Below are 23159 nucleotides of genomic sequence, written 5' to 3'. Positions count from 1 at the left end.
ACTATAATACTGCCTCCTATGTACAAGAATATAACTACTATAATACTGCCCCTATGTACAAGAATTTAACTACTATAATACTGCCCCTATGTACAAGAATATAACTACTATAATACTGCTCCTATGTACAAGAATATAACTACTATAATACTACTCCTATGTACAAGAATATAACTACTATAATACTGTCCCTATGTACAAGAATTTAACTACTATAATACTGCCCCTATGTACAAGAGTATAAGTTCTATAATAATGCCTCCTATGAACAAGAATATAACTACTATAATACTGCTCCTATATACAAGAATATAACTACTATAATACTGCCTCCTATGAACAAGAATATAACTACTATAATACTGCTCCTATATACAAGAATAGAACTACTATAATAATGCCTCCTATATACAAGAATATACCTACTATAATACTGCTCCTATGTACAAGAGTATAAGTTCTATAATACTGCCTCCTATGTATCAGAATATAACTACTATAATACTGCTCCTATGTACAAGAATATAACTACTATAATACTACTCCTATGTACAAGAATACAACTACTATAATACTGCTCCTATGTACAAGAATATAACTACTATAATACTGCTCCTATGTACAAGAATATAACTACTATAATACTGCTCCTATGTACAAGAATATAACTACTATAATACTGCTCCTATGTACAAGAATATAACTGCTATAATACTGCTCCTATGTACAAGAATATAACTACTATAATACTGCTCCTATGTGCAAGAATATAACTACTATAATACTGCTCCTATGTACAAGAATATAACTACTATAATACTGCCTCCTATGTACAAGAATATAACTACTATAATACTGCTCCTATGTACAAGAATATAACTGCTATAATACCGCTCCTATGTACAAGTATATAACTACTATAATACTGCCTCCTATGAACAAGAATATAACTACTATAATACTGCTCCTATGTACAAGTATATAACTACTATAATACTGCTCCTATGTACAAGAATATAACTACTATAATACTGCCTCCTATGTACAAGAATATATCTACTATAATACTGCCCCTATGTACAAGACTATAACTACTATAATACTGCTCCTATGTACAAGAATATAACTACTATAATACTGCTCCTATGTACAAGAATATAACTACTATAATACTGCCTCCTGTGTACAAGTATATAACTACTATAATACTGCTCCTATGTACAAGAATATAACTACTATGACAAATTATTCTGAAGAGGTCTCACTGACATGCTATATGGTCATTTAGTGAGCACTAGTCAGTGACCATGTGTTACTAATATCTGATGACAGTATGACGTCAAATATTTATTATAAGATATGTAGATATTTATTTCATTCATTCCCAGGAAGCTCAGGCGGTGTACTGGATTTTAGTTACAGTATGGCTAACATCTTCCACATGTATAATGCCCCAAGACCTTGTTGAAGGAAACAATATTTAATTCTTCTGGATGGCAGTGATTAACCCTGGTCTTAATAATATGTTATCAGGAGCCAAGGAAAGTGCCCCCACCCCTCCCCCATAGAGACTGTGGGGGGTGTCCTGTCAGCTATAGCTCTGATTCTGGAATGCGCTTACAGTTTGATGAATGATCAGGATGAAGTCTGGAAGGCATTATCACGTCTCTATGGGGCTATCTGACTTCCTCCTATACTGTACACATCACATCATGTATATCCTCCGTACAGCACGGGAGGAGACTGCATTCTGGCAAATCCCACATAGTAGTTATATTCATGTACATAGGAGCGGTATTATAGTAGTTATATTCTTGTACATAGGAGGCAGTATTATAGTAGTTATATTCTTGTATATAGGAGCAGTATTATAGTAGTTATATTCTTGTACATAGGAGCGGTATTATAGTAGTTATATTCTTGTACATAGGAGTCAGTATTATAGTAGTTATATTCTTGTATATAGGAGCAGTATTATAGTAGTTATATTCTTGTACATAGGAGCAGTATTATAGTAGTTATATTCTTGTACATAGGAGCAGTATTATAGTAGATATATTCTTGTACATAGGAGCAGTATTATAGTAGTTATATTCTTGTACATAGGAGTCAGTATTATAGTAGTTATATTCTTGTATATAGGAGCAGTATTATAGTAGTTATACTCTTGTATATAGGAGCAGTATTATAGTAGTTATATTCTTGTACATAGGAGCAGTATTATAGTAGTTATATTCTTGTACATAGGAGTCAGTATTATAGTAGTTATATTCTTGTACATAGGAGGCAGTATTATAGTAGTTATATTCTTGTACATAGGAGCAGTATTATAGTAGTTATATTCTTGTACATAGGAGGCAGTATTATAGTAGTTATATTCTTGTACATAGGAGGCAGTATTATAGTAGTTATATTCTTGTACATAGGAGCAGTATTATAGTAGTTATATTCCTGTACATAGGAGGCAGTATTATAGTAGTTATATTCTTGTACATAGGAGTCAGTATTATAGTAGTTATATTCTTGTACATAGGAGCAGTATTATAGTAGTTATATTCTTGTACATAGGAGCAGTATTATAGTAGTTATATTCTTGTACATAGGAGCAGTGTTATAGTCGTTATATTCTTGTACATAGGAGCGGTATTATAGTAGTTATATTCTTGTACATAGGAGCAGTGTTATAGTCGTTATATTCTTGTACATAGGAGCAGTATTATAGTAGTTATATTCTTGTACATAGGAGCAGTATTATAGTAGTTATATTCTTGTACATAGGAGCAGTATTATAGTAGTTATATTCTTGTACATAGGAGCAGTATTATAGTAGTTATATTCTTGTACATAGGAGCAGTATTATAGTAGTTATATTCTTGTACAAAGGAGCAGTATTATAGTAGTTATATTCTTGTACATAGGGGCAGTATTATAGTAGTTATATTCTTGTACATATGAGCAGTATTATAGTAGTTATATTCTTGTACATAGGAGCAGTATTATAGTAGTTATATTCTTGTACATAGGAGCAGTATTATAGTAGTTATATTCTTGTACATAGGAGCAGTATTATAGTAGTTATATTCCTGTACATAGGAGCAGTATTATAGTAGTAATATTCCTGTACATAGGAGCAGTATTATTGTGGTTATATTATGTTTTATAGTTGCGTGTAATGTCCATTGTATGAAGAAACACATCTTAGAGATATTCAGTAGATACATCTAATTATTGGGAATATATCCAGTAGATCATAGCTGTGAACTTCTGCATGTTGAGAACAGATGGTTTTCTCATGACGTCTCTTATTATAATGAAGGAAAGCTCTCGATGATTAAAATGTGATGTCCAGATTTCGTTTTGGTTCCCTGGGGCTGATTATCTCCAGCAGATGCATGGACTGAACATAGTCATTCTCAGATAGGTTTGGAGGAATCAAGAGATGCACATCTGTGTAACATAACACATTATCCTCCAGATGTTAGTACTGACCCAACTGGTGACCTACCCTTTATTGCTATCAAGTCATTCATTGAATGCTCCAACCTCTTCGGTCCTGAAACGCTTTGACTGTTCTAGATATATTCTAGAACTGAAGAGTTCTTCATTAAAATATCTTCTAACTACTGGTCTGGGCACCTCCCAGGGCCTCTAAATCCATTGTTGCCACCGGTGATTGAACTTTTGGAAGCTGATTTCTTCAGAGTTCAAGTGTTCCAGTGGTTCATGAAGATCTAACTTAGAAAATTGAATATCCATAAATGGTCCTGAACTGGACTCTCTCTTTGCTGCCCAGTGCAAAATGTCATTTGGATGGGTCTAGAGTAGTTCTGAAGTCATAACTTCCAGTTTCCTGCTATCAACCACTGGCCACATTTGATTTCCATGATGGGTGCCCTTCTGATATTACTCAATTGTTCTGTGCTTTGACCTTGACCTCACACCTCGGTGTAACCAGCATCAAACAATTATAAAAATCAGTACGGATTAGTTATGGATGAACTTCAAACTCTTCTTCTCTTGGGTTTTGTAGCCTGGTGGTACCAGTGAAATACTCTGTGATTTTCCACTCTGTTAGCGGACAGTTTGGCGGCATTGGGTTTAGTCTGAAGTGTTGTCACAAATTTATTCCATCCCATAACCCAAGAAGCATTCGTTGAAGGTCCCTCAGAGATTCACGAGTCTGACGAAAGTTTCACTTACAATTCGGCTCTGCGGCTAAGTGGAAACTGATGTAATACTGTAATATAACACTTTGTCCCATTCAGAACTATTTTGACAGCTGAAAGGGCTGACGTCATTCCCCATCCAAAAATTTCCAGATCTCATGGAGGACGTTGCATGGGGATCTGACCCTGTATGTTATAAAGTGATGGGTTTGACAAAGCTGTTGGCCCAGCCTTCATCCCGACAGTTGGCAACCTACCCTATACTTCCCAAATGTCTAGTTCTAAGACGAGACCCACAGACCAAACCTTAATTAGACCCCTTGAAGTTCTTAAGCCCTGTAGTAGCCGAACCTCATTGGCCTAATCCCCATGAGCAGTTGGACTTCTACCCGACCACCGAATAGTTCATTAACCGCTGCTGAAGAGCCTCACCCAACCAAGGTTAACTCATCCATCAGCCTCCGACAATCTATCCGTAACGTGCCCTATGCAAGTCTGAGATGTCCAGTGGTCCCTTCCGTGTCCTGATCTGTTGTTTCCTCCACCATCTTGGTGTCGATGGGCAACACTTACCAATCATGGACTATTTGACAGTGTCTCCATTCTCTTGCTGTGATGTAAAGCCAGGGGCTCTGGGTTCGAATCTGAGTAGGGCAGGGCAGCATCAGCATGGTGCTTGTAGATGTCCCACATGCTAAAATCATACCGAGAGGTCAGCTAAACTTTTTGTGAAATTGGCCCTAGACCCACTGGGGTCAAGGATGGTAGTCAGGTCACTCACTGAGATACACATGGCGCCATATGTATATGGACGGGTATGTAAAGATTTATTGGGAAAAGTGGAGGAACTCCAAAAACACCCAAAAGATTACCTGTGTGTCCTAAAATCACATTTCTGGACTGACACTGCTTACTCGTCGGGTCCGATCACCAAGGACCGCGATTACAGTGCTCAGTTATGTAGTGAAATACCTTTCTACCTGCGTCACTCTCTGGCGTCGCTGCTGATTTTTCACGTTTGTTGGTGCCGTCGCTCTCACAATTGCATTTTCGTTCAATGCGTGCTGCGAAGGCGGGCCAAGATGAGCGACCTTGAAAAAGAGCGAGCGAGCTAAATATTAAATTGAAAGCAAGCTGATCCCCCTAATCCCCTAGGAAGCCCGCTTTCCATAGGGATACTATAAAATGTGTAAAAATGTGGAAACCATCAGCAAGCAGGTAACAGGATCTTAATGTACATGAGGTACGGTACTTTAGATCCCGAATGGGGTCCTCTGGGACCTGCTGTTCATCACGACAGAGGGGAAAAGTTGGCATATGAGGTGTAAAGCTGCGACTGCGTTCCACTGGTGGGGATCTCAGAGATCGAAACATTTCAATATGTACGTCCTGGAGAACCCCTTTAATGCATGAAACCACCTATATTAGCATTAATATGTTATTTACTGAAGAAAGCTACAGAAGCATTTTGATAGATCTGTCAACAGCATCTTGCTGACTGTCTCCAGGTAGCAACGGCAGTTTCTTTCTACAATTCAGGAAATACCAGCTTGTGAAGATGCTTGATTGGACCTTTTTTGACAATAGAGTCCATGCCTCACTCCGGGATATTCCCTTATGTCCATCCATAGTGATTTGGACGTAGATACCTTAGGATTCATATTTCAATATGGTATTGGGGTATTTTTTAGTCGCGCCTGTGGGTGTACCTATGGCATAGTGACCTACCCCTCTGCCGTTTTGAAAACCGCCATCTAGAATGTAATTCCAATTGATAGAATGATGACGTCCAGAGGGCAGAATGGATGAAGAACGGAGGCTGATATTACTTTCATTGCTTTCTGCTTCCCACATCTGGGCCCTGATACAGCAATGACCTGATGTGGAGCTCCAGCCGATGTCCACCCTCTCCCCGGGCGATGATAACGCAGCACATTCCCCTCCGCCAGTTCCTCTTCCCATACGGACTGTCCTGAATTCATGGAAATCTAGAACGGTCTGTGCAGTGACCAAAGATTTAAAGGGCCGGTACCCCTAAAGTCTTATTATTAGGCACATATATTGTAGGTCCTGAGCTGATCTATAACCTGGGATAATATTATTTTAATTTCTTTCTAATTAGGAATCCCGACATCTAACGGATATATAGTGAACGTCTCAGCGGTACCAGGGCCACCCAGGAAGTCTCATCCTTATTCTGGACATGAGGGTCTGACAAGACTTAAGGTATGTACTGGAGATGCCTTGTCCTAAAATACTTTACAGTTGTCAGACCAGCACCTGGGTCTGAATACTTTTGTAACTAAATGTAATTAGGTAAGAGTAACAACTCAGTAAAATATATCTGTAAAGCACCACCTGCTGTTAGGTATTTTCCTCATTTCTCTGTCCACCTGTCAACACTGAGGTGGTCACACGTGCTCAGTTCCATCTTTTAAATACCACCAGATATATATATATATACTATTAGAAGCTGTGACAGTTACAGGGAGATATCTGCAGCAGAAAGGTCACCCCCCCCCCCCCCCCCCCGAGCTTTGATAGGGAGAGAGCTGTAGCAGAAAGGGCATGCCCCCTGAGCTGTGATAGGGAGAGAGCTGCAGCAGAAAGGGCATGCCCCCTGAGCTGTAATAGGGAAAGAGCTGCAGCAGAAAGGACATTCCCCTGAGCTGTGATAGGGAGAGAGCTGCAGCAGAAAGGACATGCCCCCTGAGCTGTGATAGGGAGAGAGCTGCAGCAGAAAGGACATGCCCCCCTGAGCTGTAATAGGGAGAGAGCTACAGCAGAAAGGACATTCCCCTGAGCTGTGATAGGGAGAGAGCTGCAGCAGAAAGGACATGCCCCTTGAGCTGTGATAGGGAGAGAGCTGCAGCAGAAAGGACATGCCCCCCTGAGCTGTAATAGAGAGAGAGCTACAGCAGAAAGGACATGCCCCCTGAACTGTGATAGGGAGAGAGCTGCAGCAGAAAGGACATGCCCCCTGAGCTGTAATAGGGAGAGAGCTACAGCAGAAAGGACATTCCCCTGAGCTGTGATAGGGAGAGAGCTGCAGCAGAAAGGACATTCCCATGAGCTGTGATAGGGAGAGAGCTACAGCAAAAAGGACATTCTCCTGAGCTGTGATAGGGAGCGAGCTGCAGCAGAAAGGACATTCCCCTGAGCTGTGATAGGGAGAGAGCTACAGCAAAAAGGACATTCTCCTGAGCTGTGATAGGGAGAGAGCTGCAGCAGAAAGGACATGCCCCCCTGAGCTGTAATAGGGAGAGAGCTACAGCAGAAAGGACATTCCCCTGAGCTGTGATAGGGAGAGAGCTGCAGCAGAAAGGACATGCCCCCTGAGCTGTGATAGGGAAAGAGCTGCAGCAGAAAGGACATTCCCCTGAGCTGTGAATAGGGAGAGAGCTGCAGCAGAAAGGACATTCCCCTGAGCTGTGAATAGGGAGAGAGCTGCAGCAGAAAGGACATTCCCCTGAGCTGTGATAGGGAGAGAGCTACAGCAGAAAGGACATTCCCCTGAGCTGTGATAGGGAGAGAGCTACAGCAAAAAGAACATTCCCCTGAGCTGTGATAGGGAGAGAGCTGCAGCAGAAAGGACATGCCCCCCTGAGCTGTAATAGGGAGAGAGCTACAGCAAAAAGAACATTCCCCTGAGCTGTAATAGGGAGAGAGCTGCAGCAGAAAGGACATAAAGGATGCACCCCCTGAGCTGCCAGCTTTGTTAGAAAGACTTTGCCATGTACTATATGATGTCTGATTTTCATTTTTAACACAGCCATAGCTGCGACACACGGGCCGTCATCCAGCTTTGTATTGTTATACAGAGTCATATCTTATGGTGCCTGACTCCTGTGACCACTTTTTGTGTGTCAGAATATTACTGTTGTTTTCCAGCATTCCACTCATGAACCAGGAAGAACTGGACGAGCAGTGCTAGAAAACTGAATTGTTGGCTCTTTCCTTAGAGCTGATAAGGAAATAGACTTGGCGATGATTAGACATAAGTGATTGCAGGCAGGGAATAGATGACTAAGTGTGCGCTCATGGCGATTTCATCGAAATGTTTACATCAGGGTTAAACAATGAATACACGTCTGCCGCGCATTGTCTTATATTTGTGGGAACGGGGCCCGGTGCCAGCTCTATGTCTGCAGAATGTCCAGCACCCGCCCTCCGCCCTATTACCAATGAAAAAGCCATACACTTGAATGGAGCCGGGCTGCAATACCAGACACAGCCTGCGCACAAGGGTGGCGCTATCTGCGAAAAAAAGAAAATTAGAAAAAAAAATTATAATTCAAAAAAGCTACTTTAAAGGGGTTGTCTCATCTCATACTAATCGCTACGATATGCTACCAATTTCAGATCGTTGCGGGCCCCACCTCTGGGACCTGCTCCTATCCCTGGAATGGACTCCCCAAAGTGGTGAATAGAGGTGAATGGAGGGTGGACGCGCTTGCACAGTGCACTCTCCTTCGATTTGGGGAGTCCATTGTGAAGATAGCAGCAGATTCCATAGGTGGGACCTGCATCTGACACTGGTGGCCTAGCCATCGTTGGCATCATATGCCACCAGGGTATGAGATGACAGAACCCCTTTAAGAAAGTGTGTGTGTGGGGGCGAAGTGCCCTTGCTGGAAAACCCATTTAAAGGGATCAGCAACCGTCGGCACTCCAGTTGCTGTGAAACTACAACTCCCAGCATGCACACCTATTCGGCTTTTCCCATAGAAGTGAAAGGAGGATTCTGGGGGTTGTAGTTTCCGAACAGCTGGAGTGCCGGAGGTTGCTGATCCCTTAACTAGGGTAGTCTCGGCCCTACTAGAGCATATGGTGGTCATAGAGGTAAGTCTGCAAGGGTTGTACCCCCCCAAGATGACTAGTATTAAAGGGCACCATGTTGGCACTTCTCTGATGTCCAGGTGCCCTAACAGACCAGCTGGTGATGGCACTGTCCCTTTACGGCAGCTATAATACCACCATTGTTGCTGCACCACAAGTCCCAGCATGCCTAGGCAGCTCTATCCTGCAGTTAGATGCGTTGTCGCTTTTTACATCACTTTTCTTCCTTCTAGAGGAGAGCTAATTTGCATGCTTTTCACATGACACAGTGCATAATGGGGGTGATAGTCCATGATCTATGGGCTTCCTGCCTCATACTGTACACACTGGAACAAAAGAGGCTGAAGAAGAATAAAGGATGAGGGAGGTTCTCCTCCTGCACTAAGGGAGCAGCGACAAACCCAAAAGTTTCCATCCAGGCGCAAACCAGGCCCCGGGGCGTCCAAGGGATGGAGCAGAGGAGACTTTCTCCCCGATCCCTGCCCCCAAGTTGCGTGGTAATCAGCCACTCCAGGAATTTTCACTGGCAGTGAATGAATCCAGCTGGGATCTCCGCCAAGCATGCATTTCATCTGGCCCAGAGAAGTTTCCGGAAAAAAATAAAAAAAAGTTTAAGTGCAGTGGGGGAGGAGGTTAGAATAACACAGTGACGCAGGAGGGAGTTTAACCTCTCCAACACTATCACAACTTTACCTTCAGATTTAAAGGGCTACTCCGCCTGTAAATATAGGGTGTGGCGGGTGTAAATTGCCCCAAATGCCCTTCTATGACTACTTTCACACTGGTGGGACTCATGAGATGTGTCTTCTGCTGTTTCATCACTGCAACAAAATTACTTTCTGCTGCAAGTTGTCATAAGTGGAGAGAAAAGGGTTCACGGGCACCTCTAATGTGCTTAGGATTATAATGTCTAAGGTTGAATTGCGGCTGAGAGGAAATTATCTTTCAGTTCAAGCTAAAACTCAGTCCAACTCTGAACCTGATACTACATAATGTCTGTGTATTATACTCCAGAGCTGCACTCACTATTCTGCTGGTGCAGTCACTGTGTACATACATTACTTATCCTGTACTGATCCTGAGTTACATCCTGTATTATACTCCAGAGCTGCACTCACTATTCTGTTGGTGCAGTCACTGTGTACATACATTACTTATCCTGTACTGATCCTGAGTTACATACTGTATTATGCTCCAGAGCTCCACTCACTATTCTGCTGGTGCAGTCACTGTGTACATACATTACATTACTTATCCTGTACTGATCCTGAGTTACATCCTGTATATACTCCAGAGCTGCACTCACTATTCTGCTGGTGCAGTCACTGTGAACAAACATTACTTATCCTGTACTGATCCTGAGTTACATCCTGTATATACTCCAGAGCTGTACTCACTATTTTGCTGGTGGAGTCACTGTGTACATCCATTACTTATCCTGTACTGATACTGAGTTACATCCTGTATTATGCTCCAGAGCTGCACTCACTATTCTGCTGGTGCAGTCACTGTGTACATACATTACTTATCCTGTACTGATCCTGAGTTACATCCTGTATTATACTCCAGAGCTGCACTCACTATTCTGCTGGTGCAGTCACTGTGTACATACATTACTTATCCTGTACTGATCCTGAGTTACATCCTGTATTATACTCCAGAGCTGCACTCACTATTCTGCTGGTGCAGTCACTGTGTACATACATTACTTATCCTGTACTGATCCTGAGTTACATCCTGTATTATACTCCAGAGCTGCACTCACTATTCTGCTGGTGCAGTCACTGTGTACATACATTACTTATCCTGTACTGATCCTGAGTTACATCCTGTATTATACTCCAGAGCTGCACTCACTATTCTGCTGGTGCAGTCACTGTGTACATACATTACTTATCCTGTACTGATCCTGAGTTACATCCTGTATTATACTCCAGAGCTGCACTCACTATTCTGCTGGTGCAGTCACTGTGTACATACATTACTTATCCTGTACTGATCCTGAGTTACATCCTGTATTATACTCCAGAGCTGCACTCACTATTCTGCTGGTGCAGTCACTGTGTACATACATTACTTATCCTGTACTGATCCTGAGTTACATCCTGTATTATACTCCAGAGCTGCACTCACTATTCTGCTGGTGCAGTCACTGTGTACATACATTACTTATCCTGTACTGATCCTGAGTTACATCCTGTATTATACTCCAGAGCTGCACTCACTATTCTGCTGGTGCAGTCACTGTGTACATACATTACTTATCCTGTACTGATCCTGAGTTACATCCTGTATTATACTCAGAGCTGCACTCACTATTCTGCTGGTGCAGTCACTGTGTACATACATTACTTATCCTGTACTGATCCTGAGTTACATCCTGTATTATACTCCAGAGCTGCACTCACTATTCTGCTGGTGCAGTCACTGTGTACATACATTACTTATCCTGTACTGATCCTGAGTTACATCCTGTATTATACTCCAGAGCTGCACTCACTATTCTGCTGGTGCAGTCACTGTGTACATATATTACATTACTTATCCTGTACTAATCCTGAGTTACATCCTGTATTATACTTCAGAGCTGCACTCACTATTCTGCTGGTGCAGTCACTGTACATACATTACATTACTTATCCTGTACTGATCCTGAGTTACATCCTGTATTATACTCCAGAGCTGCACTCACTATTCTGCTGGTGCAGTCACTGTGTATATACATTACTTATCCTGTATTGATCCTGAGTTACATCCTGTATTATACTCCAGAGCTGCACTCACTATTCTGCTAGTGCAGTCACTGTGTACATACATTACTTATCCTGTACTGATCCTGAGTTACATCCTGTATAATACTCCAGAGCTGCACTCACTATTCTGCTGGTGCAGTCACTGTGTACATACATTACTTATCCTGTACTGATCCTGAGTTACATCCTGTATTATCCTCCAGAGCTGCACTCACTATTCTGCTGGTGCAGTCACTGTGTACATACATTACTTATCCTGTACTGATCCTGAGTTACATCCTGTATTATCCTCCAGAGCTGCACTCACTATTCTGCTGGTGCAGTCACTGTGTACATACATTACTTATCCTGTACTGATCCTGAGTTACATCCTGTATTATACTCCAGAGCTGCACTCACTATTCTGCTGGTGCAGTCACTGTGTACATACATTACTTATCCTGTACTGATCCTGAGTTACATCCTGTATTATCCTCCAGAGCTGCACTCACTATTCTGCTGGTGCAGTCACTGTGTACATACATTACTTATCCTGTACTGATCCTGAGTTACATCCTGTATTATACTTCCAGAGCTGCACTCACTATTCTGCTGGTGCAGTCACTGTGTACATACATTACTTATCCTGTACTGATCCTGAGTTACATCCTGTATTATACTCCAGAGCTGCACTCACTATTCTGCTGGTGCAGTCACTGTGTACATACATTACTTATCCTGTACTGATCCTGAGTTACATCCTGTATTATCCTCCAGAGCTGCACTCACTATTCTGCTGGAGCAGTGTGTACATCTTTCCCTGCGTGCACATGAAGGTTATGTTACTCTTAGATGTTTAGGACCAGCTCAGTATTGCCAGACACATGGAGCTGGTCCTAAATATAGAATGACATATGCGCTGTCCAGTATTGGATAACCTCTTGTTAAACTGTTAAGCAGGACAGGTGCAATGGGGTAGAATATAATCCCATCATTACATATGTGGTTATATACATAAAGATGCCCAGGTTATACCAGCTGTACATATATAATTATATACAGGAGATGCCCAGGTTATACCAGCTGTACATATATAATTATATACAGGAGATGCCCAGGTTATACCAGCTGTACGTATATAATTATATACAGGAGATGCCCAGGTTATACCAGCTGTACATATATAATTATATACAGGAGATGCCCAGGTTATACCAGCTGTACATATATAATTATATACAGGAGATGCCCAGGTTATACCAGCATGGTCCATATCACTATATACAGGAGATGTATAACTTATACCAGCTGTACATATATAATTATATACAGGAGATGCCCAGGTTATACCAGCTGTACATATATAATTATATACAGGAGATACCCAGGTTATATCAGCCGTACATATATAATTATATACAGGAGATTCCCAGGTTATACCAGCTGTACATATATAATTATATACAGGAGATGCCCAGGTTATACCAGCTGCACATATATAATTATATACAGGAGATACCCAGGTTATATCAGCCGTACATATATAATTATATACAGGAGATGCCCAGGTTATACCAGCTGTACATATATAATTATATACAGGAGATGCCCAGGTTATACCAGCTGCACATATATAATTATATACAGGAGATACCCAGGTTATATCAGCCGTACATATATAATTATATACAGGAGATGCCCAGGTTATACCAGCTGTACATATATAATTATATACAGGAGATACCCAGGTTATACCAGCATGCTCCATATCACTATATACAAGAAGATGTATAACTTATACCAGCTGTACATATATAATTATATACAGGAGATACCCAGGTTATATCAGCCGTACATATATAATTATATACAGGAGATGCCCAGGTTATACCAGCTGTACATATATAATTATATACAGGAGATGCCCAGGTTATACCAGCTGTACATATATAATTATATACAGGAGATGCCCAGGTTATACCAGCATGCTCCATATCACTATATGCAGGAGATGTATAACTTATACCAGCTGTACATATATAATTGTATACCCAGGTTGTACCAGCATGGTAGTTAATAAGTAGTTGAGACAGTCCCTATCACATCATGTACTTTGGTGGATGTGGGGGATTATTGATGGCAGATGTGTAATTACTGGAATTTACAAGATTGTTTGATCTACTGAACTGAAGTAAATTATTGAAAACCAAGGGTTGATAATGAAAAATACCTTTGTGGAAATTCTGCTCCATTTTTTTTAAATATTTGATGAGAGCTATGCTCCCCTGTGTGCATAGATTTTTGTGCTGTCCACATAGAGGTCTTCTGATGGAGGGTGGAGTGACCGACCACCTCCATGTCCTGTCTCCACCGGTCACATACAGGACACCTGCACTGAACTCCCCACAGAAACAAGTGCAGATGGCAGGAGCTATTATCTATCTATTATCTATTATCCATCTATCATCTATTATCTATCTATTATCTATCTATCATCTATTATCTATCTATCTATCATCTATTATCTATCTATTATCTATCTATCATCTATTATCTATCTATCTATCATCTATTATCTATCTATCTATCATCTATTATCTATCTATCTATCATCTATTATCTATCTATTATCTATCTATCTATCTATCTATCTATTATCTATCTATCTATTATCTATTATCTATCTATTATCTATCTATCTATCTATCTATCTATTATCTATCTATTATCTATCTATCTATTATCTATCTATCTATTATCTATCTATTATCTATCTATTATCTATTATCTATCTATCTATCTATTATCTATCTATTATCTATCTATCTATCTTATCTATCTATTATCTATCTATCTATTATCTATTATCTATCTATCTATCTATTATCTATCTATTATCTATCTATTATCTATCTATCTATTATCTATTATCTATCTATCTATCTATTATCTATCTATTATCTATCTATCTATCTATCTATCTATCTATCTATCTATCTATTATCTATCATAAATGTATTTATCTGTTGTCTATTTAGCTATTCACCAATCATCTATTAAACATTATCAATTGTTGATCTAATCATCTATCTATTATCTATCTATCTATCGAGCTCCTATCTATCTATTATCTATCCATCTGTCTATCTATCTATCTATCTATCCATCTATCATTGTTCTACATGGCATCATGGCGCTCTCATGCGTTGCGTCCCCTGACACTGTTTCCCGGCACTTTCTCTCACGCTCTGTGTGTACATTCCCCTCGTGGAGTCTGCTGTAGACAGCTGGTACTAATCTGCAGGCGTTCCGCCATCTACGGTAACCCTTCACTGCACAGACCGCAGAACGCTGGGCGCTGAATACGCATCGTTACCGACATTCATGATACTAAATCGAGGACACGCCCGATTCTGAGTGGGGCCTACACAAGCTCTGCCCATTTCCGCATACATTTTCCACGACTGTCTTTGGAAATCTATATGGCATAGGCCGTCGACCAGGCACTTTAGGGGAATATTTACATAAGCTCAACCCCCTTTAAGGCCTGGTTTCGCCAGACCATTGGAAGGCGTGGTCTACACCTTAAAGGGATTGTCCATTTTAATGCAAAAAACATTTTTTTCAACGTATATAAAAAATTTCCACAAAATATATTGGGGAAGATTTATTAGTTTGACAAGTGATCCCTACCCTTCTTTCCCTGAGGGCCACATTCGGCGTTGAGGGGCGTGGTTTATTTAAGCCCCTCCCATAAACAGTAGGGTCCACCTGGTCTGAGGGCAGGGTTTATTTGTCTCTGTTGGTAAGTATAGCACGGTGCCGTGCTGGCCAAGTTGTTATAAAGCTGGACAAACACACATCACGCCCCCCAGGAAACTTCCCGCTAAACCACGCCCCCTTGGACAAGGCAATAAATGTGATCCAAGGAATCAACGCAAGAATTCTGACGCGTTTTTAGCCGTAAATCTGCCCCGCTAAATTTTCAAGATCTCTGCTTGCTTTCCTCTCTTCCATCTGGGGGTAGAGGACCAATCCTAATCCAATCCAAGTGCACGTTTCGGCAAGTTTAAGGTGTATGCGGCCCTTTAAATATCATCCCGGTGCGAATATTGCACCCATAAATGTACCGCCAGTGTTCACACAGCAGATCTCTGAGCGCCTGGCAGCCATGTTTTCTTAATGCACTCGGGGCTGAAGAATGCGAGCGGCGAGGATTGTCACATGATTATGCAACCGAAGCCGCTGAGGAGTCGGGTTACACAACAGATGTTTTCTCAGCAGAAACTTTATTTTATCGTTTGTCAGAGACGTTCATCTCCCCCGAGTGTGGAAACAATGGGGCAAATGGGGGGGAAATGGCGGTCGTTATGTTCACCATATTTATAACCGCAAACAATTACCATAATCTTATCAGATGGGAGAACCGTAACCTGATACCTTGCCATAACCTCTAATCCTATAGAGAAACTGTAATCCCATACTTTATACTGTAAACCTATAGCCTTACAATAACCGTATAATGTACCCTACCCCTAATCCTATACCGTACGTATACTGTACCCTAACCTGTAATCCTATACCGTATACTGTACCCTAACCTGTAATCCTATACCGTATAATGTACTCTAACCTGTAATCCTATACTGTACCCTAACCTGTAATCCTATACCGTATACTGTACCTTAACCTGTAATCCTATACCGTATACTGTACCCTAACCTGTAATCCTATACCGTATAATGTACTCTAACCTGTAATCCTATACGGTATACTGTACCCTAACCTGTAATCCTATACCGTATACTGTACCCTAACCTGTAATCCTATACCGTATACTGTACCCTAACCTGTAATCCTATACCGTATAATGTACTCTAACCTGTAATCCTATACTGTACCCTAACCTGTAATCCTATACCGTATACTGTACCTTAACCTGTGATCCTATACCGTATACTGTACCCTAACCTGTAATCCTATACCGTATAATGTACTCTAACCTGTAATCCTATACCGTATACTGTACCCTAACCTGTAATCCTATACCGTATAATGTACTCTAACCTGTAATCCTATACCGTATACTGTACCCTAACCTGTAATCCTATACCGTATAATGTACCCTACCCCTAATCCTATACCGTACGTATACTGTACCCTAACCTGTAATCCTATACCGTATACTGTACCCTAACCTGTATTCCTATACCGTATAATGTACCATAACCGGTAATCCTATACCGTATAATGTACCGTAACCTGTAATCCTATACCGTACCCTAACCTGTAATCCTATACCGTATACTGTACCCTAACCTGTAATCCTATACCGTATAATGCACCCTAACCTGTGATCCTATACCGTATAATGTACCCTACCCCTAATCCTATACGGTACGTATACTGTACCCTAACCTGTAATCCTATACCGTATACTGTACCCTAACCTGTGATCCTATACCGTATAATGTACCCTACCCCTAATCTTATACCGTATAATGTACCCTAACCTGTAATCCTATACCGTATAATGTACCCTAACCTGTATTCCTATACCGTATACTGTACCCTACCCCTAATCCTATACCATATACTGTACCCTAACCTGTAATCCTATACCGTATAATGTACCCTACCCCTAATCCTATACCGTACGTATACTGTACCCTAACCTGTAATCCTATACCGTATAATGTACCCTACCCCTAATCGTATACCGTATAATGTACCCTAACCTGTAATCCTATACCGTATAATGTACCCTACCCCTAATCCTATGCCATATACTGTACCCTAACCTGTAATCCTATACCATATATTGTACCCTACCCCTAATCCTATACCGTATAATGTACCCTAACCTGTAATCCTATACCGTATAATGTACCCTACCCCTAATCCTATACCGTACGTATACTGTACCCTAACCTGTAATCCTATACCGTACTAATGTACCCTACCCCTAATCCTATACCATAAACTGTACTCTAACCTGTAATCCTATACCGTATAATGTACCCTACCCCTAATCCTATACCATATACTGTACCCTAACCTGTAATCCTATACCGTATAATGTACCCTAACCTGTAATCCTATACCGTATAATGTACCCTACCACTAATCCTATACCATATACTGTACCCTAACCTGTAATCCTATACTGTATAATGTACCCTAACCTGTAATCCTATACCATATACTGTACCATACCCCTAATCCTATACCGAATACTGTACCCTAACCTGTAATTCTATACCGTATACTGTACCCTAACCTGTAATCCTATACCGTATAATTTACCCTACCCTAATCCTATACCAAGTACTATACCCTAACCTGTAATCCTATACCGTATACTGTACCCTAACCTGTAATCCTATACCGTATAATGTACCCTACCCCTAATCCTATACCGTATAATGTAACCTACCCCTAATCCTATACCGTATACTGTACCCTAACCTGTAATCCTATACCGTATAATTTACCCTCCCCTAATCCTATACCGAATACTATACCCTAACCTGTAATCCTATACCGTATAATGTACCCTACCCCTAATCCTATACCGTACGTATACTGTACCCTAACCTGTAATCCTATACCGTATAATGTACCCTACCCCTAATCCTATACCGTATAATGTACCCTAACCTGTAATCCTATACCGTATAATGTACCCTACCCCTAATCCTATGCCATATACTGTACCCTAACCTGTAATCCTATACCGTATAATGTACCCTAACCTGTAATCCTATGCCATATACTGTACTCTAACCTGTAATCCTATACCATATATTGTACCCTACCCCTAATCCTATAACGTACGTATACTGTACCCTAACCTGTAATCCTATACCGAATACTGTATGCTAACCTGTAATCCTATACTGTATAATGTACCCTACCCCTAATCCTATACCATGTACTGTACTCTAACCTGTAATCCTATACCATATATTGTACCCTACCCCTAATCCTATACCGTACGTATACTGTACTCTAACCTGTAATCCTATACCGTATAATGTACCCTACCCCTAATCCTATACCATATACTGTACCCTAACCTGTAATCCTATACCGTATAATGTACCCTAACCTGTAATCCTATACCGTATAATGTACCCTACCACTAATCCTATACCATATACTGTACCCTAACCTGTAATCCTATACTGTATAATGTACCCTACCCTAATCCTATACCGTATAATGTACCCTAACCTGTAATCCTATACCATATACTGTACCATACCCCTAATCCTATACCGAATACTGTATCCTAACCTGTAATCCTATACCGTATAATGTACCCTACCCCTAATCCTATACCATATACTGTACTCCAACCTGTAATCCTATACCGTATAATGTACCCTACCCCTAATCCTATACCATATACTGTACCCTAACCTGTAATCCTATACCGTATAATGTACCCTAACCTGTAATCCTATACCGTATAATGTACCCTACCACTAATCCTATACCATATACTGTACCCTAACCTGTAATCCTATACTGTATAATGTACCCTACCCTAATCCTATACCGTATACTGTACCCTAACCTGTAATCCTATACCATATACTGTACCATACCCCTAATCCTATACCGAATACTGTACCCTAACCTGTAATCGTATACCGTATACTGTACCCTAACCTGTAATCCTATACAGTATAATTTACCCTCCCCTAATCCTATACCGAATACTATACCCTAACCTGTAATTCTATACCGTATACTGTACCTCAAACCCTAATCCAATACTGTATAGTTAACCCTAATCGTATACCATACCCTAACCCCCTAATCCTATACCGTATACTGTACCCTAAATTCTATACAATTTACTGTACTCTAACCTATAATGCTAGACCGTACACTGTACATTAACCCCTTTTCCTATACCGTATACTGCAAACTGAACCATAATTCTATACGGTATACTGTACCCTAACACCTAAATTTATACTGTATACTGTACTGTAATCCTATACCGTATACCTATAACCCTTTATCCTATACCGTATACTGTACAGTAACCGCTAATCCTATAGCGTTTGTTGTACTTTCTTCTAACCCTACTGTAAGCGTATCCCTGTACCATGTCTCTAATCCGTTACACTTGCCCTGGGATAACTGGGGGCGCTCTGGTTTACTCTGTATGTAGTGGGGTTGCAGTATACATTTGGCAACACTTTCAGTGCAGCATGTCTGACGCCTGATTGTCACGCTGTGCTCTGCAGTTGCGGTTTACATCATCTCTGCCCGCACCCATGTTTATGGCACATTCCCGATCAGTCATTTTCCTCTTCTTTATGCCAAATGCAAGATGGCACCGCGCTGGAACAATCTGCGTCATGTGCAGGCCCGTCCTAATGAATTACATGTGATAGGAGGAGGAAGAGAGGGACATGAGCCAAAGCACAACCTGTGCGTGTAACCGCTCGTTCCCCCAATGCCAATAGTCCTGGGTAAGTCCATGTGTCTGCCCGCCATATATAACTGGGCACAGGGACTCCCAAGAACCACCAGTCAGTGGGTACGCTATGAGGGAAGCATTGTGGGTGACTACACGAGCTATATGGAATTTATGCTTATGATGATTTCTTTGGGTTCTGTATGGCGGTTTTATGTGAGCACTGTACTATAGCATTATTTTGGCACCGTATGGGGGTATGATATAGAAAGTGTAGGATTGCATTATGTGGATGCTGTATTGTGGTTTTATTCAGTCACTATATAATGCTTTTATTTAGGCACGGTATGGAAGCATTATGTGGTGTGGTCGTTTTATCTGGAAAGCGTATGTGTGGTGGTATTATATGAGCATTGCATGATTGTATTATTTGAGCACTCTATGGTGGATTTATTTAGGCACTGGATAGAAGTTTATTTAGTCACTGTATGGTGGTCTTAGTTGATCATTCTATGATAGTATTAATTGAGCACTGTATGGTAGATTTATTACTGCACTGTATCATGGTTTTATGTAGGCACTGAATAGTGGTCTTATCTGACCTCTGTATGACAGCATTATTTGGGCTCTGTATTGTAGTTTTATTTAGTCACTGTATACTGATTTTATTCAGGTATTGCATAATGGTTTTATTTGGGTACTGTGTGGTGGTCTTATTTGAGCGTTGCATGCTAGCATTATTTAAGCTCTTTATGATGGATTTATTTAGGCCCTGTGCGGTGGTCTTAGTTAATCATTACATTATAGCTTTATTTTAGCACTGTATTATGGTTTTATTTAAGTACTGTGTGGTGGTCTTATTTGAACATTGCATAATAGCATTATTTGAGTACCGTACGGTGGATTTATTTAGGCCCTGTGCGGTAGTCTTAGTTAATCATTACATTATAGCTTTATTTTGGCACTGTATTATGGTTTTATTTAGGTACTGATAGCATTATTGAGCCCTTTACGGTGGAATTATTTAGGTACTGTGTGATGGTCTTATTTGAACATTGCATAATAGCATTATTGAGCCTTATACGGTGGAATTATTTAGACACTGTATTGTGGTTTTATTTCGGTACTGTGGGGTGTTCCTATTTGAGCATTGCATGATAGCATTATTTGAGTACCGTACGGTGGATTTATTTAGTCACTGTGTGGTGGTGAGCACTGTATAATAGCATTATTTGGGCACTGTATTGTGGTATTATTTGGAAAGCATATGATGTTTTTTGGGAGTTTTATGTTGGTATTATTTGAGCATTATATGTATATTATTTAAGTGCTTACGTCACAGCGACTTATGTATAGCAATGTCATCTCCATCAGTCGCATGACTTCAAGCAGCCTTAAAGGGGTTGTCCACTCCTCTACTATTCATAGCCTATCCATCAATATTTGATCGGCCGAGGTCCAACACCCCTGCCGATCAGCAGTTTCAGAGTGGCTCTGCCACCGCCTTGGTGCTGCAGTTACAAGCTCCGTCCACTGCGCAACAGAAGGCGCTGTGTAGTTCCTCGCCAGAGCAACTCTGAAACGACAGACAGGCGGGGGTGCCGGGTGTCGGATCCCCGTCGATCAAATATTAATGACTTATCCTGACAAAAGGCCATCAATAGTAAAGGACAACCCCTTCAAGGTACATATTTTTACAGTAGCATTTACTTTGCCATCCATGTCTGCCGGATTATCAGATCAACAGTCATAGGAAGTATGATAAACTCACTTGTAAGGGTCGAGAGCATCTTGGGCAATTCCACCTTATATTGCAGTAGCGGATTACTGAATTTTCCGGATTATCAGATGGTGGATTAAAGGACTTTCACTTTCTTAGGAGATGGTGGGGAGCGAGACATGTAATTATACATCCTTATTGGATTATCGTCCTGCGCTGACCCCGCCACCTCCCTAATAACGTCCCTGGAGAAGAGGCCCTGCCATGACATCTGCTCCGGAGGGAACGTGTCATCAGAACATGACATCTGCTGTTCACATCACGGTTTTATCTTTAACATATTTTTAAAAGGTTATTAATGTTTAAATTTTTCATGTAAATATCTATATTTAACCCCTTCTATCCCGGGCCAGTTTATGTCAATGGACCATGTGGCTGCCGTAAAGCAACTCTCTAAATGCCATCTAAGAACGGCTCAGGCAAGATGGCCGCCCCCATAATCATGTCCAGGAAATAACATACAAAAAAAAAAAATCTTCAATCAGAAAATAAAAACAGATTAGAAAAAAAAAATATGTTGCTATCTGGTATTAATCTGGCAGAATTTCTTTTTTTTTCAATGACACATTCCCTTTAAGTAACAAACTCAACTCTGCTACATCTCTCTATATAAAGACGTAGCAACTCTGATTTTACCACTTCCTCTTGTGATGGCTTTCTGCAGTGAGAAGATATGTTAGGGTTATCGGCATCTCTATGGTTAATTAGATGAGGAGTGTGCAACCTGGGCAGTTGCATAGGGCACACCAATGGCCTGACACCACGATGTTATATTACCTGTATAGCAGTATTATTTATCCTTTGTATAAAACTATTAGTTCACTATTCCAGGGTGTTATTGTGGGCACAGTATTGTGGTATTATGTGAATGAAGTATGCCTGTATTAAGTGAGCAGAGCGCCGTATGGGGGTTTTAAGTGAGCACCATATGGCGGTATTTTATGAGCATTGTATGGCGGTATTAAGCAAGCACTGTATTGTGGTGTTACGTATGCACTCTATGCACGCATTAGGTGAGCACTGTGTGGCAGTATTATGTGAGAAAGTATGCTGGTATTATGTCAATGCTGTATGTCGGTATCATGTATGCACTGTATGGTGGTATTATGTCAATGCTGTATGTCGGTATCATGTATGCACTGTATGGTGGTATTATGTCAATGCTGTATGTCACTATTAGTAAGTACTGTATGTCAGTATCATGT

The 23159-nt window shown here is 40.8% G+C and overlaps 1 protein-coding gene across 2 annotated transcripts in view; it reads left to right on the top strand.

The window, feature by feature from the left end:
- Nucleotides 1-23159, top strand: part of LOC122946216 (discoidin domain-containing receptor 2-like) — an 87685-nt gene that overhangs the window by 35699 nt on the left and 28827 nt on the right. For both annotated transcript variants that reach the window (XM_044305660.1, XM_044305661.1), the window contains one exon: nucleotides 6289-6392. The gene's annotated coding sequence lies outside the window, so the exon portion shown is untranslated. The remainder of the gene's footprint in view (nucleotides 1-6288; nucleotides 6393-23159) is intronic.

The sequence above is a fragment of the Bufo gargarizans genome, chromosome 9 (genome assembly GCF_014858855.1).
Source record: "Bufo gargarizans isolate SCDJY-AF-19 chromosome 9, ASM1485885v1, whole genome shotgun sequence".
NCBI classification, from domain to species: domain Eukaryota; kingdom Metazoa; phylum Chordata; class Amphibia; order Anura; family Bufonidae; genus Bufo; species Bufo gargarizans.
The sequence above is the reverse complement of the archived record's forward strand: the minus strand, read 5'-3'. Positions and strand labels throughout refer to the sequence as shown.